Source organism: Columba livia, chromosome 1 (assembly GCF_036013475.1).
Source record: "Columba livia isolate bColLiv1 breed racing homer chromosome 1, bColLiv1.pat.W.v2, whole genome shotgun sequence".
Lineage (NCBI taxonomy): Eukaryota > Metazoa > Chordata > Aves > Columbiformes > Columbidae > Columba > Columba livia.
In genome coordinates this window covers 25,868,824-25,885,316 of record NC_088602.1, presented here as the reverse complement: position 1 = coordinate 25,885,316, position 16,493 = coordinate 25,868,824, and positions in this window count along the sequence as shown.

The following is a 16,493-nucleotide window of genomic DNA, read 5'->3' as shown; positions in this document are numbered from 1 at the left end:
CAGTAATTCACTTATCACATACTATCATTAATATACCAGTTACTGTAAATTGTTGCTGCCTACAGAAGCTCTGTATACTGGGTCCTGTGAAGTCAGCATCTTTGCCTTTGTGTAGACTGTAGCATCCTACTGTGAATCTAATGTGTCATTTATTTTTACTGCCTCATTTGTACATTGTTCCCATTTCTTTCAGAGGTTACATTCTGCTTTCCATGACCAAGCTATCCATCTTTATAAAGGGATAAGAATCCTTTTAAGGAGGATGAGTGCCAAGTGCTGTACTTTATTGAAGTTGAAATACAGGCTGCCACATCGTATTCTGAAAAGCAAACAAAAGAACAAGTTGAAGAGCCATAAGAATTCAAAAGAGCTGTTTGGCAGATAAAACTTCTCTCTGTATCAGAACTGCTGGGATTATTAAAGGTAAATGCATATGGCTTCATTCACTCATGCACAATTAGAAAGTCCTTCTCTGAACTATAGACAGAGTACAACACACATGAGCTCCCCAGTGTCTCGGGACAGTACCTAGGTGCTGTAATAAATTAAGCAAAAACACAAAGAGGAAAAATTATCACTATCACTATCACTAATTCAAGAGAAAGACTGTGCAAATACAATTTAGTTGTTTAAAGTATGTCAGGTAAAAGAAGAACGCAAAGTCTTCTGAACAGCCACAGATAAATAGGCTTGCCATGACTTTGTCTTTCATCAATCAGGAAAGAAGCCAGATTTCTTTTAGAACTGAGGCTCAGAGACAAAGCTCTAGGAAGCAGAGGGAAATACAGTGTTCTGCTACTGATTTTTTTCAGAGATTCTTTGCAAAATTAACTTAATTAACTAATTAGCAACAATAGTAATACAGAGATGATCAATCACAAGATGAAAATTCTATAAATGTGTCTGTGATAACTGCATAAAACTCTCAGCAAAGAACAAACTGCCTCTATCCTTTGTCTTCAACAATGAATAATACAAAATTTAAATTATCACGGTGTGTTTTCAATATCGTGTTTGCTCATAGATGAGTTGCATCCACAACCTGGAAGCAAGCAGTAGGTGAGTTAAATTACCATTTATTTTCGAATAAACTTACTTGGCCTCAATCTAGGTTTGGAGGGCAAAAACTGGAGGAGAAAACACAACCATTACAAAGGAATTATGGTAATTTGCAAACATAAAAATGGGTCAAATCTGTTGCGCAAATTATTCACAATGAATTGTTCGTTCAGATTTGTAATGGACAAATTTGAAAACACACTGAAATTGAGATCAGAATTGCTGGAAAGGTAAAATTACTTTAGCATATTGCCAAAAGCAGCTATAGCATTTTACTTTATGAAATGTCGAGTTGACATTTATTTATTCATTAGGCTTACCTGCATTACAGAACAATCCACCCATCCAGGAAACTCTAAGCACAAAAAGACACAACGAGACTGTGCATTGCATTAATGGCTAACATTTAAGGAGAGTGAACGTGAGTGAAGCTAGACTAAAAATATCTGCAAGTGCTAGAAAATCATACTACAGGCTTGAGTCTCCCCAGTAACAGGGTGCATGGCAGTTTGGCAGGCGCAGGAGCTGAATGCAAGATGCATCTGTCTTTAGGACTCACTCATCCTTTCTGCTGGTACAGTCTGCTTTCCACAGCATGTCAACATTTAATCCAGCCCCCCAGGGATGTTTATCCTGATAAATAAAATGGGCTCTGTTTCCACCTCACTAACTAGCTGTTTCCCATTCACATCCACTCTAAGTGGTACTAGCCATAGGCACGGTGGGCACAGGCCCAGATATTTGCTCCTGCTTGGTTTAAAGGTATAGCTGTGGCAGAGGTAAGGCGGGTCCACCAGCCTTTTGTTTCACTTGCCTGTCCCCACCCCACAATGGAGACCTGTCTGGGAGGAGACCCAGACCATGCTTTTTGGGAACCTGATCAGAGCAGTCCCGTACAGCCCAACCACTTGGGCACAAGAGCCTTGCAGCAGCACCCTGCCATAGGAACTCGTCCTCCAGCAATATCTTTCTGGGTCCCAGCAGAGAAGCACGGATTTGGACAAGATGTGCTTTTTCTGAGAGAGCTGCTTTATTTTTCCTAATTTATTTTTGGCAACTGCTTTGGTTTAAGAAGCACGTTGTAGGGAATTCTTCTCTCAAAACAAATTTGTCCTTGACAGAAATTCACTGATTGGAACACTTACATCTGGTATGAATCTGACCAATTATCCCTTCAGTTTGGGTAAACAACACTTAGCTGCTTTTGCATCATTTGCTCAGATAATCAATACAAACAGCAGACATACGGAAATGAAGGCAAATCTATTGCAGAACTCCAATGGACATAGCTGAGGATATATGCTGTAACACTTGGGCAAGATTACAGATGTGCTACAACCTGAAAATTTATAGTATGCCTCTCTCAGCAAAGGACTGTTGCTGGCTTTGATCATGTATATGCTCAACAGAACCATTTCTAAATGTTCAGGACTTCCACTCTTGTTTTTTCAGGACAATTGGTACAAAAGCAAAGTACCTTTGGTACTTAATAGTGTGCAGAATTACACAGCATTAGAAAGATGACCTTTTTATTCTTCTCCACAAGTTACATAAAGTGCTTGTAAAACATGCTGAGCATTGCTCTCCGGGCTGCTGAGTGGCAGAGAAATTATAGCAGCTGAAAGGAAAAGGTATAGGTTAGATAACTATTTTAAGAGAACTCTTTTCAACCTTTTCTAGCTGCAGCCAGCATTTTATTTATTGTACATTTGGAAAAAGTGGTACATTGAATCTTCCTTACTTCATGCATCAGCTGTGGAGAGAGAGAGATTCTGCTTGAGAAACATGTTCTGTTTTGTAAATATTAAAAACTTGCACAAGGTTTTTGCATATCCTCACTCAGTGCTACAGCTACCATCCAGACTGAACTCTTCTTTAAAAATGCTACCTGCCTTTATATCACTTGGCCACACATGTCTCAGGTCAGAGTGGTCACCTAGCTTGGCCTTGGATGATATCTAGGCCTCTCCTAAAGGACAGCATCCCTGTGCCCATCTGTCGCGGGATCAGCACTGAACACCTTACCCTCTTTCCCTTGCTGCAGTAACCAAGGTGATATAAAAAAAAAAAAAAAAAAAAAAAAAATTAAAAAACTCTATTGGAGCTGACACCTGCAGGAACACATGAAGGTAGATGCAAATTATGCTTTGATGGGTCAGGAAGGTCCAAACCCATGTAATACATGACTAAACACACAAGAGACAGGAAAACCTGTGACTAAAAGGATTTAAATCAGTACAGAGGAAACCTGTCTATATTCCCTGTCAAAACGGGATCTTGGCCTCTAGCAGCTTCCAGGAACCTCTCACGAGAGCTCAGGCTATAGTGGTTCTCAAGGTCTTCATTTAGAGATGAGTGGCTTTGTTATTTCTCCCCTACCACTTTAATTGGAGTTTGACCCTAGAGAAGGAGTTTCTTGACTGATTTCATGACACTATGTCCCAGGTTATCACCAAGAACAAGTCACTTGTTTCTAACAGCTCTTATTTGCTTAGCCATACACTTCTATTTGAAACTTTGGCCCAGGGTGGAACTAAAAAAAAAGGGGAGAAGTAGGTAGACTTGCAAACAAGTAAATGGTCTTTAACTCATGGGAACAGTCAGGGAAACAGTATGTTGTCTGACATGGACACGGGCAGACGTGCACTGAATAGTCACAACTAGGTAACCCTCTCAGCAGAAAGAAAATAACACTATCAGCATCTTACCTTCCTCAGGTCCTTGTCCTGCAAACACTCCTGGCCTCTCACTTCTGCCTGCTGAAGCTGCTCTGGACATGCAAATCCCCCAGGTATTTGAAGTCCAGCATTATGTCATCAGAGAGGATGCAGGAGTTGCATTGAACCTGAGTATCCATCCTTGTGGGTAAAGACTAGCAAGAAGAAAGGTAGCAATATCTCCTTCTCAGAGTTTTCTCTCCCCATCAAGACCGTTCCAACTTAAAATCTCACATGAATTGACCCATGATAACTACATTTCTCAATGAACATAGTCCTTGAAAAAATCACCTCCACTTGGTAGATCTATCCTGGACTGAAATAACGAGCCACCTTCTTGTAGAAAATGAAGAACCTTATACTCTGACCCTTGCGTGACCTTCAAGAACTCCCTCTTCTCCCTGTTTTCTCAATGCGTGTTCATTATTTGTTCTCCTTCATGAATTTCTCCTTGTAGACAGCTGCTTCTCCAGCACCCTAGAGAAGGTTGTATACCAGCAATTTCAACAGGAGAGGTGAAAGGGAAAGGGTATCAGTGACAGGGCTCAGTGGAGGATCAGGGGTGACAGATTGCTGTAGCAAGGTGGTCCATGTTATAATCTGAGTACTGCATCAGCTGCTGGGATGCATCCTGTGGGTGCACATAAGTGGGGCAGTGGGTCATGGGAGTGGTGATGGATACAACTTTCCACAATCCCTCCTACTCCAGTACTAGCACCATAATCACACAGGATGGGAACCCGCTTATTGTGTTTCATATTTTTACTTGCATTTGGAAAGGTTATTTCAATTGTCATCACTCTCATGACCCAGCATCCCAATTACCATGGCTTCAGGGACCAACAGTCTTAATTTAGTGCAGAGTTCACAGCCTTCCTTGTTATCACAAGAAAACGTTAGAAGCAGAAATGAATACATACTCTTTGTTCAGCTGCTGTAAGTCTGCTGCAGTACACTTGCATCAACACAGCACAGAAGCAGCAGCCAGAAGAGCAGAGCAAGGGAGGCCAGGGTCTGTACCAGCCCTCTACAGCCCCAAACCTTGTGAGGGAATGGCTTTTTATTCCATCACTAAATAGGATGAGTAAAATGGAAAAAAAAAAAAATTACTAAGGATGCTATTTTATTCTTGTTAAGTCTAGTTGGCATCCTAATTTTATTTGCATTTGATTCACAAACACAATAAAGCGGAAGATATAACACTAGACAAAGGCAAGTGTTATGTGACAGGAGTATTAATCTCACAAAACAATTTACCTGCATCAAGTGACTGGGGCAAGAAATAACAGTCTCTTAGTAGCACTCTGGTGTGTCACACACTTATTACAAATTATATCATATCATTCTGTGAAGAGCTGTTGAAATATTTATTTGAACTACATATATTTTTTTTCCAAGATAAATACAATCTCAGTTGATGTCAAAGATTATTTTGTAATATTTCTCTTTCTGTATCTCACCCAGTATTTTTAACAGCGCAAATCTCTCTCAGTTAGGTACAGTATTTCATGTGTTAAAAACTTTAATTATTAGCATGTAACATGCATTAATTATGTATGAGCTCTATTTGAAACTTGGATGTTGTTTTTATCTAAAGTGCAATCTGCTGGTCATAAAAATGTGTGCAAGTGTGGTTTGATTTGATTTACTAACCAAGGAAGAACCCACAATTTCATTAAGAAATAGCTGAGGAAGGGAAGCTTTCTTCATTAATAAAAACAATTAACGAGTTGCCCAGCTGTGTTACAAAGCAGTCTGCTACTTCTAGGCTGGCACCCCAGCAGAATAATAATCTGGTGCTAATTGGGATAAATGAGGCAGGACATTCAGTTTTTGGTTCTTATTTAAACTCATTTCCATTCACAAGCCAATTTATTTTAAAATTTTACTTAAAAATAAAATAAAAGCTTGATTTATTCTGAAGCATCAGCTGGTCAAACCTTTGCAATATGAATGTTTCTGAGGACTCTGAGGAAAGTCTACCAAGGAAAAGTTCAGCCTTGTGCTGCCAGTGGGGCCGTCACAAAAAGCATGTACCATCAGGGCAAATGGGCTGTAATTCCTGCTCCTTCATCCTTGCCCTCCTAACAAACCTGGCAAGAAAATAAAAGCATTGCTCTAAGCCAGGAACAGTAAGTGGGGCTGAGGGATCTGATCCTGCAGTAGCTGTGGAGCTAGACTCCTCGCAGGATCTTCAGGGAAGCATTAGGGCCTGCTAAGCACCTGTGCCTCCTCCCTGACACCTTAATGGTGCACTACCTACAACTGAGAAAAGTATTGATGCTGAATGGCTTCTCACGGGATAACCCCTTCCCCCCTGCCCAGTAGCTGCTTCTTGTATTCCTTGAGTTCCCTGAGTAAGCTTCTCACCTAAAAATAAATAGATAAATAAATAAACACCTAAAACACTAGAAGAAAATCAAAAGCAAAACAGAGAAACAAGAGGTGAACCAGAGACACACAACAAAAATCCAAAGTCCCAGGTTGTATGTTTAGTCCTGCTTATTAAGGGTTACTATGGCTCCCCAGTCATGTATGTAGTACAGCTGTAGTACAACGCGAAAAGCTCCTCCACACAGGCTGCTTGGATTTGAGTCAACTGCTACTGTGAGGCAGTTGGATTTCCTAGTATCCTATGTGCAAACACAGTGCCTGTATTGCTTTAGTACTCTCTGCTTAACTTCAGCTACTTGCTTCAGTCTGCAAGCTCAGAGCATGCCCAGCAGACACCAGCAAAACCTGGGTCATTCCAAAATGACACCACTTAGCTTAAAACTATTACATTGCCTAACTCATACCATTGTATTTATTTGTTTGACTCTATCTTTCAGCCCTAGGTGATTAACTAAGACTTTCATTCATCTGGGCATTTGAAGTATGAAGCTTTATATTCCTAGAAGTCCTTAGGTAGTTGATGGAAGAAATTATTTCTAGTGGGGAGTTCAGAAATACATCCTTTCCTGAATTATTTCCCACATGTACAGATATCTCTATCCTTTTCTGATGCTCCGTTCCAACAAACAAGATCACACAGTAAGTCAGGAAAAGAGGTGCCACAGGTCAGGCTGTCCCCTTGTAGTGATGCAGGCATAGTACATCTTACTCAAGTCAATTAACTCAAACTGGGCATAAGACAGAAAAAGAAGCCATTGTGTCAACTTTGGCATAATTTTCCACTTTTGACTCATAAGTTATTTGCCATAATCAGTCAGATAGCACCCATCCTTTCATGCAAGGCATTATTTCAATTGGCAAATAAAGCAGCCTGGGGCAAACAAACAAAATTACTTCTTGCTTAGTGAAATTATATTTGCCAAGCCACACAACTGAGTAAACATCCTGAAGGAAAACCATTTGTCATAACCAAATGTATCAAAATGTAAATATTATATAAAGAATGTAAATATCCCTTGAAGGTGTCCCATAAATAAAATGACAGCAAAATTAGTTTATTAGCTCAGGTACTACATGTGTAGTATGGTAGTCATCAATCTGTACAGGTAAAATTCAAGGAAAAAACAATGTAATCAATCAAATCTGAAGCTTTGCTGAAAATTGAGGGAAAATTGGCTTTAGATGATATACAGTATAGTATGACTGCATGACCATTGACTTTTAATCAGCTGGGACACAGGCAAAGCCCACCGACCATGAAGAATTTCCCTGTTACTGGTGGGAATTTTTTTAAGATTTATTATTTTGCATATGTCTGACAACAGTGTTTCAGTGCACAGTTTCTTTTTGAGATATTTTTTGCTTAATGGCTATAGTTTTACACAATCTGCCCATGCAGCTGTGTAACTGTGCTCAACACTTGTGAATTACTCCCAAGGTCACTCTTAACTAGCAAAAATATTTCATTCATTGTCTTTTTTATAGAATAAAGCATGTTATACCAGAGCTGGTGAACTATATAGATTAAAATGGAAACTCTAAAGGACTGCCTCTGACCTTCACAGAATTAGGTCAAACCTAGCTATGAAAGTTAGCAACCTCATCTCCAAGAAAGAAAAGTTTAGATCTATCAAAGACTGAACTGAAGGTATCAAAGCTCCATATTTCACATCCCTCATATGGCAAATTGGATTACGATCGCAGAAATATGCCTTCAAATGGGAAATACAGTGGGGAAAACTAATGTGAACTGGCACAGTGAAGAAGCCCTTATGAGATAGTTCCATTATTATACAGTTTCCTCAACATAATTACTCAGGCACAACCTCTGCATATAATGAAAGACAGTACTTTTCCTATTTGTCCTTGTTATATATGTCAGAAACCATTACTGATCCACTCAAAGAGCCCTGTTGGGTACACACCGATTGGTTTGTACTGCAAAGCATGGTCACTTGCTTTTGGGACTACAACTGAGAAAGCCTAATTCCTTCTCCCACTCAAAGGACAGGTGTGAAGGAAACACCTGGTACAATGTCCCCTTTGCTCTCTGAGCTCAGTCCCTATGCCCAGGGACACAACTCCTTTTCTCCCCACAAATTTCTGGCCTTTGTCATTACACACTACACAGGCTAAATAGCCTTTTTTTGTCTTTTTTTTAGTGGCCCCTTTTGTCTTCACTCTGCTGTGCCAGGGACATGGACCACGCATATGGCAGTGCCAGGCAAAGCCTCTCAGAAGGGCTTGTTATGGCACTGGTATGTGAAACTCTCCTTGTTGTCTAACAGAGGAATCTTTATTCCATGCTGACAGCAGCAAGTGGTCTTACCTGGTGCCTCTGGGCACACTATGACATCTCCTGGTGCCCAGGGCTGTGCTAAAAGACATCCAGCATCATTCGGGGGAATCTGCTGTTAGAACCACAGCCAAACTTTGAGTCATCTGTAAATCTCACCTGCCTGAAACACAGCAGGTGTAGTAGTGCAGCTCAGGATGTATCCTCTACCCTGTACCTACATCCTTCTTTGTAGCAGCCTGGTGGACCCAGCACAGTGAAGGGAGATGCAGTGTCCCTGTGCTCTCAAGGTGACAAGATGCTGGGAGCTGGGTGAGGGAGCAGCTCACCTACAGCCTGGAAGTCCCTGCCATGAGCCATCTGTGACTCCTCGCAGGGCTAGGTGATGGTGGAGGTATAGCATAACCATTAAATGCTGTATTTTCTGCCCAGTCATTAGGTGAATACTGTCTTTTACAGCATGGCTATATGTTGCCTAGATTGATGGAGTCTTGATCTCAGCTAGAGGGTCCAAACTCAGCCACAGTTGAAATATAATAAATGACTCAACAACAGGCTTTGTGGGCTTTTGACAGCTTCTTCTTTGGAAAACAAGCCTGGGAAGTGTCTATGCAACTCAGAGAGTGACTGGGAGGTTGTATTGCTCTTAGTAAGCAGAAGAAAAGCAAACCCTATTACACTTTTTCATGGTCTCCAGAATGTGTAAGAGCTAGCACACAGGATAGCATAATAACATGTCAGTAAAATTAAAGCACAGATCACAGCTGGAAAAAGCAGGTATTTGTTCACATTCTGGAGGCACTTTCTATAGTACCAGAAAGATGACAGTTTTATGGCCTTTAAGTAATGGGTTAACTAATGTACTTTACCTTCTATTTCAAATAAGTTTAATAGTGAAAGAAGAGAATCATGAGTCTCTACCTATTATGTAGCTGAAGGGCATCAATCATATATAATTTTAAAATGTTTCATTTTTCAAATGAATTGGAGCTTAAACCACTGCAATAAGAAGTTGGCATCTTTTCACTGAGGCACAGTTATAATTTTGTTATATAGCAATGTGGGTTACAAAATGAAATGTTAAAATTACCCAGACCAGTAGATAAAGCATTTACAGAAAATCTATCTGGCAAAGAGGGCATGATTTGTTTAAAACACTGCCTGAACAGATGTAGCAAATACAAAATGATGTATCTTCAGCCCATCTTCAACAGTCTACTTCAGTTTAATTAATTTTCTTCACCTCCTTATATAAAACTTAAAGTCTGTGAAGATACTGGCAGCCTTAGAGAATTAAACTGTCTACCTGCTGCAGTACAATGGATTGAAGAGATCAGGTCTTCATCTTCTCTGTGTTGTCTTACCACCATGACTCAGAAAATGGAAGAGTCTCTTTTGTGGTACCTTAGCTGGGCTGTGTGTGTCCCAAAAATAAACTGCATAGCATAGCATAGCATAGCATAGCATAGCATAGCATAGCATAGCATAGCATAGCATAGCATAGATACATAGCATAGGACAGGTCAGGAGGCAGAAGGCAAAGGTGAAAGTCATTTTTATGCCTTGCTGTGTAAACCAGAGCAACAACGGACATGTCCTTTCTATAAATACTAGCTATCACTTTTACTGGTACAGCTGATACCAGCCCAGGTTTGCAGGCATCCACGCTCAATACTGAGTTATACTGTCAAATCTGAAGACACTAAGTCTGGGCTTAAGCTCCCTAGCAGCCTCAGCACTGGTATCAGTATGTTTCCCTGGGATGATGTCTAGGTGGACACTCCACAACCAGGGCAAGCCCACCCCTCCAGATGACTTAGAACAAAAATAATCTTTCTGCACTTTATTCCCCTGCTTGAATAATTTGAAATACCTGGTGCTCAGCAGTCACAGGCAGCAATGCCTGCTGAAGTAGGGCCTTATGCTGACCGCTCATTTCCCTTTTATGTCCTTTGTCATGGCATAGCAGTATCGGGTCCAACACTGTACAAGACTTTCTGTGGAGAGTTTGGGACAAAATGAGACCTGTGCTACTTGGAGCTTCCCTGGACAGCTGTAATCCTTACAACAGGTAGATCAAGCAAGGTTCACCACCACTTATAACCATAATGCCTACTACAATACCCTTACCGCTTTTACAATAGATACTACATTATCTTCTTTCTCCCTTCCCCAAACTCTAGCGTTTTACAAATAAGCCTTGTCCTTATGAAGCAGATGGGAAAATACAGCAGCCCTCTGAAAGAAGAGACCCAGATCACAGCCTGAGTGAGTTCATATTTTTACAATCTTCACTGGAAAAGTGCACAGCATTTATCTTATCTTTGAGGTCTCCCAGCCATTTCACTGCCACATGCTGCTGGATTTATCAGTGCCATAGCAGGATGCAATTGAGATGCACTGCCCTCACACATGCTAAGAGCCTGACTTTCCTGGTGAAGAAGAAGAAATAGATAAGGGAGGACACTTGATCTTCTCAAGAGTTCAAATCTAGATCTGCAAAATAAAGAAGTCTGGGAACACTTTGTAGATAACAAGCAGAAGGTCTGACAGGTGCACAGCTTCTGAGATGGCAAACATAGGCAGTACAAACCTTATGGAGGAAAAAATCTCTTAATTTAGGAAATCGTACCAGCTCACAGGAAAGGTACATGGAAAACATATGCTTTTAAAATTTGCCCCACACAAAGAACACCTCAGGCTGCCACCAGAGTCATGGTTTGCTCAGCATAGGCACACTATTCATTCTTTACCTTACCTCACACTATGATGTTTTCTTTCTGGTTTTTGTTTGTTTGTTTGTTTTTTACAGCTGTTGTGTAGAGCAATCTCAACCCCTGGTTTAAACCAGCCTCTGTGTGACACGTCTCTGAAGAAGTATCCTGCACACTTGCCTTGTTTTTACACTCCCTTCTGCACAGATACTATTAGCTACTCTGGACACAAGGTGATGGGCCACACACACCTTTCATACACAGTCCTGACCTCAGGATGAATTTCAGCTCATTACAATACAGGGTAGCCATAAAATGTCCATTATGACACTCAGTCTCCATATTAGTAGTCCTTCTCTAAACCACTCTTTGCAGGTGTACAGCATCAGCTATTCAAGGGACATTCACTGACACTGCTTCCAGGGCCACCCCATGTCCCTGGAGCTGCCTCCAGCTCAGGCTCAGCCATGGGACCCAGCTGGAGCTGCAGCCCCTGGCACTTGGCAGCCATGGCTGTGCCAGGCAAGGGACCCTGGGTCAGGGCTTTTCCTTAACTCCCTTGAGACCTTTTCTGAAACATGATCAAAAGTAGCTACTGTGTTATTATTTGTTGCCCTATTTCCTCCTTCCATATTAAGGTAAAAACAATGGCAGTGTAAGTATAAACTACTGTCTCACATCACTTTGTTATACCTTAAGGTACTAATCCCTAGCAAAAGAGAAGAATTTAGTGCCTTCCAGGAATTTCACTGCTATGATATACAATCAACAGTCACGTTTAGGAAAGAGGTCCCCAGTGGACAGGAGAACATTTTCCTCTAAAGCTCTGTCTTCGTAAACATTTTCATCCCTCTGCTGATGGTTGTTTGAAAAATACTGTTTTCTATGTTCCTGTTAGCAACAAAGGTCTAGCAAATGTATAGAGCTACATCATATAAGAACTTGTAATTGTTTTTGTTTCTTTCGTGAAAATACAAAGAAAATTTAGTTTCAAATGTTCAGAAATTACAGGAAGATAAATACACTGGATGCATTTGTCTCAAGGATAAGGTCTCATACTTAGCAGGTGAGGTTCTGGTTCAAGGCATAAGACATAAGGAGTATTAAACAGGCTGCACATAAACACATTCTTTTTATCACAGACATTATACAACATCAGGGATTCAGCTTACGTTTTTTGTAACTGTTAATTAAGAATGAACCACAGATGTGTTTTCCAATATTAATTTCTCTGAGATAGGAATGCTGAAATTTAATATGCAAGGTATGGTCTTCTGTCTAACCAAAACATGCTCAGCCAAAATTAGTCTTGTTAAAAACATCTAAAACTCCAGATCTAAATCTAGCTTTACTGTTACTCATTATTCTGCAATTTAGTTGTGCTAATTGTTAAGACTGTACTTAGTGCCACAATTGTGCAATGACATGCAAATTTTGTCCATGCATTTTTGCCTTTTTATTCTGTAAACATGTCATTTGCAGCACTTACCATTTAGAAAGAGAAGGGACTTGCATTCTTATGGGCTACCCAGTGCTTGCTGGCTCCACAGCCCGGGGAACAAATTTTTGAAACCTTGCTTGTCTGCAGAGGTGTACAAGCTACTGGGCTACAGGTTGCCTAAAAATATGACTGATACTGTTTATGTTTCCAGGGTCAGATAAAGAGATTTATTTTAAATAGCAGAAACATAGAAACATATGTACAAACTGCTGCTAGGCAGGTTTTTCTGGGGGGTACAACTTATGCCGCAGTTCAGTCCTCATTATTTCAAATTCATTTGGTGACCTACAGCTTGCAGTGAGATCTGCATCATCAGTGAAGCCCAGCCGGGCCCATTTCTGAACAGTGACATGTACCAAACACATCTTGACACTCCTTTGAGAAGCAAGTACAAAAACACCAATTTGAAAAACTGGAGGGAACTTTTCACTGACATTAAACTGCCAAGGATTTGCAAAGATGTATTTTTCCTCGGGTTCCTAGGCAGTCTTGTCCCAAAGAGCTCTCCCAGAATAATTTACTGGAATTAAGGATTTACAATCCTGTCTCATCTGGACTAGACTGAAGTTGCATAAAATGCAATGAGAGCAAAAACAAAAATAAAATTAAAAAAAAATAATCAAGGGAAAAGTGTATATGGTAGGCAGAAAAAAAAAATGTTAATTTATTTATAAAGGATATGCTACAAAAATCACAGCTGTATCACCAGTATGCAGAGAATACAATTTCCCTAAAGGAATGTGAGAAAACCTGTAAAGATGAAATAGCAGGAAACTGGAAACACAAGACTTACCTGTAAAATGGGTGCCAAACATCTCACAATTAAACAGAATCCTATATCGGTACAGCAGCATTCAAATCAGAAGGATTTTCATTTACTTTGGTGGGGTTTGCCTCATATCTTGTTATTTTGTGTCAGTTCATCATTGGAAATAAAAAGACCTCTATAGTTCAGAAACAACTGAGAAACTCTGCTGTTGGTATGCTCCACTGAGGCAAACAACAGGAGAAAAATGTGCCATCCTTTTCTTCCCTCTGGCAAGCCCTGGAGAAAACAATGTTTCCAATCACCAATCTCAACATATTTACAATTTACTTTACTTACATATACAGGAATTAGACCTTTCTGTCAATACCTCATATTTTTAGTTTACCTAATGTTATTACTGTACCTATTTATGTCCTAAAGAATCTCTAATTAATCAAATTATCCGTCTAGTCTGATTACTAGTGGTAACTGACCCTGGAGGTTGATTAATACCTTCTCAAATTATTCAGGAAAGCTCTTGAAAGAGCCTAAAAATTTACCCTTTTTGCAACCACAAAGTACCTTATGAGGCCTGCAGCTGCCTAAGGGTTGAATATAATCAATAATCCATAAAGATAATTGTTCCCATATGACTGGTGAACAACCTCAAGCTGAGTGCAAAAGGGCTAACACAGTAATTGATGTTTTTGTTGGGTTTCTACACTTAATGCGATTTGCCTCGAACAAGCCGACTCATCCCTTCTGTTGGACAGTAAATATAGATTTAAGCTTTCCTCCAGGGTATTTCATATAAAGGGAAAACATACTTTATGGTCTGTTGTTAGTTAAAAGCATGAGTTTAGCAAAATTTATGTTTTAATTGCCCAAGATATCATAACTAATAACACTAATACTTTACAGGCATATAGTAAATTCCACCTCATATGTTCTTCCAAGTGATTAACTTTCCAGCATTGCTTTGAGGCAGTTAATTATATTTATCCCAATTTAACAGACGATGAAATCATTACAGCCAATGTCATGTTTAAAAGCATTAAGTCAGGATTGAAAAATCAGGCAATTGTCTTAGAAATACTAAGATACAATTTTTTTAAAATGTTGATTTTTATTTTTTTTTTTATAAGCTTTTTGTGTTTTCAGCTTCTATTCGGCTCAGAAGTCCTAGTATTAGGGCTTTCTCCAAAACACTAAGAGGTAAAATCTCCAAGGAAAAGTGAACATCTTCTGATATCATACAACTTGAATCTTTAAGGAGAAAAGAAAATATGATGTGACTTACTGTGAAACAGGGAAAGGAAACTCAAAGTTTGCTAGAGTAAATCAGCACTCAGATCTCTTAGCACTTGTGTCTTCTGTTATTCTCAAATTCAAAAAACATGCCACCCTAGTACAGCTTGTCCTCTGTTTTGTTGCCTTGGACTTTCCCACACCATAGAGGAGCTTCAGCAACAACATTTCTGGCTTTAGATTTAACTTTGTTAGACTAGCATACATGAAACAGAAGCAGAATCATGAGTGGCTTTCAGCCCAAGTGTCCTCTCCATGTTAGTGCACGGGCCAGCTCCACATCTCAGGTATGCTTCACAGATTCAGGGTTTCTTGGCTTGCCAAGCCACCAAGCACTGCTGGCAAGTGGGCACATCAGCAAGGCAAATAAGCATTATTATTTAAAACAGTGAAAATACTGCCATTCAAGCTCTCGTTAGTCTTACTAGAGTGCAATACTTCCAAGTAACTTCACTAAAATGGTGCTTCCTTATATCACTGCTGACTGCATTACAAGGAGATAATTCCTGAAGCTATACTCACAGAGATGGAGAACAGTGAAACTAAGCTGTGATGCTTTCTCTTTCTGGAAGCAATGAGGTTCATAAGCAAGCACAGAAAAAGCTAATAACTAGAGATTCAATTGTCACGAATAAGCAGGAAGTGTTACTAAACTATTATAAAGTTATCAAAACCTTTACTTAATGCATATGTTTAAAATATAAAAAGAAGAAAACAACCTCACAAGAAGCTAGTAAATTACTGAAGCTTGGTTGTTTCTTTTGAAAGAATACAAGTCTGATGCTCCCTCTTGTTCTTCTTACATCTTTATCATCCTCGTCATTTGTCTCTTCATTTCCCTTCTTGAGATCTACAGACATTAATATTTTTGCCCAAACAATGTTTCATCATATTTGGTAGAGGAGAAAAGGTTTCTGCTTGACTTTACAAATCTTAGGTGCTATCACAGTCCCAGAGCTTTTCAAATATAATTTTTTTCCCTTCCTTCTCTTCTCTTCCCCACAGGTCTGTAAGATTTCCTCTCAAGAGTAGTTGGTTGTTGTACCTTCTGTACTTTGCAATGCTAATTGTCAGATTCATTAAAACAGCAGCACCCAGATGGTTCCCGTCTTGCTCCAGGTTTTTGCAGGTCTCCACACTGGCCTATCAGAAGGAAGTCGAAATATATACGAACTTACCAGTCTGTTCAATAATACTTCATGACCAAAACTGCTCTATGTTGACTAGTGATGAAGGTACCTGCAAGAGAAACAGTATTGTCCTTCAGGTCCTTGAAATACTCAAGTGTCCTTAAAGACCAAAGGTGAAGGATTACATCAGCCTCTGTCAGCAATGTTAGAGTTGTGCCTATCTTTGAACTGCAAACCACTGATCTAACATGGTGTTGAAAAATCTGTTTGTGTCCTCCTGCAGTTATGAATCAAACATCAGGAGAAGACTGTAGCTACTTTTGTCTAAGGTGGCACCTTGTGGTGGTCACACAGTGCTTTCCCAGCATCACAAACTCTGAACTCGCATACCCTTTTGCTACCAACTCAACTTCCCCCTTTATTATTAGCCTTTAAGCTGTTCTGAAGAACTCTCTGTCTTTTTATTTATTGCATAGTATGCAGAGCAAACTCTTGATGATGTAAATGAATAAATGACAAAGGATGTTTTATTAATATGTAGGTGCGTTTTGTGGCAAGAAGGAAAACAAATACTTGCTGAGACATTTTACCAGTGGTGGCAACAATATTCATAGGTTTGGGATGCT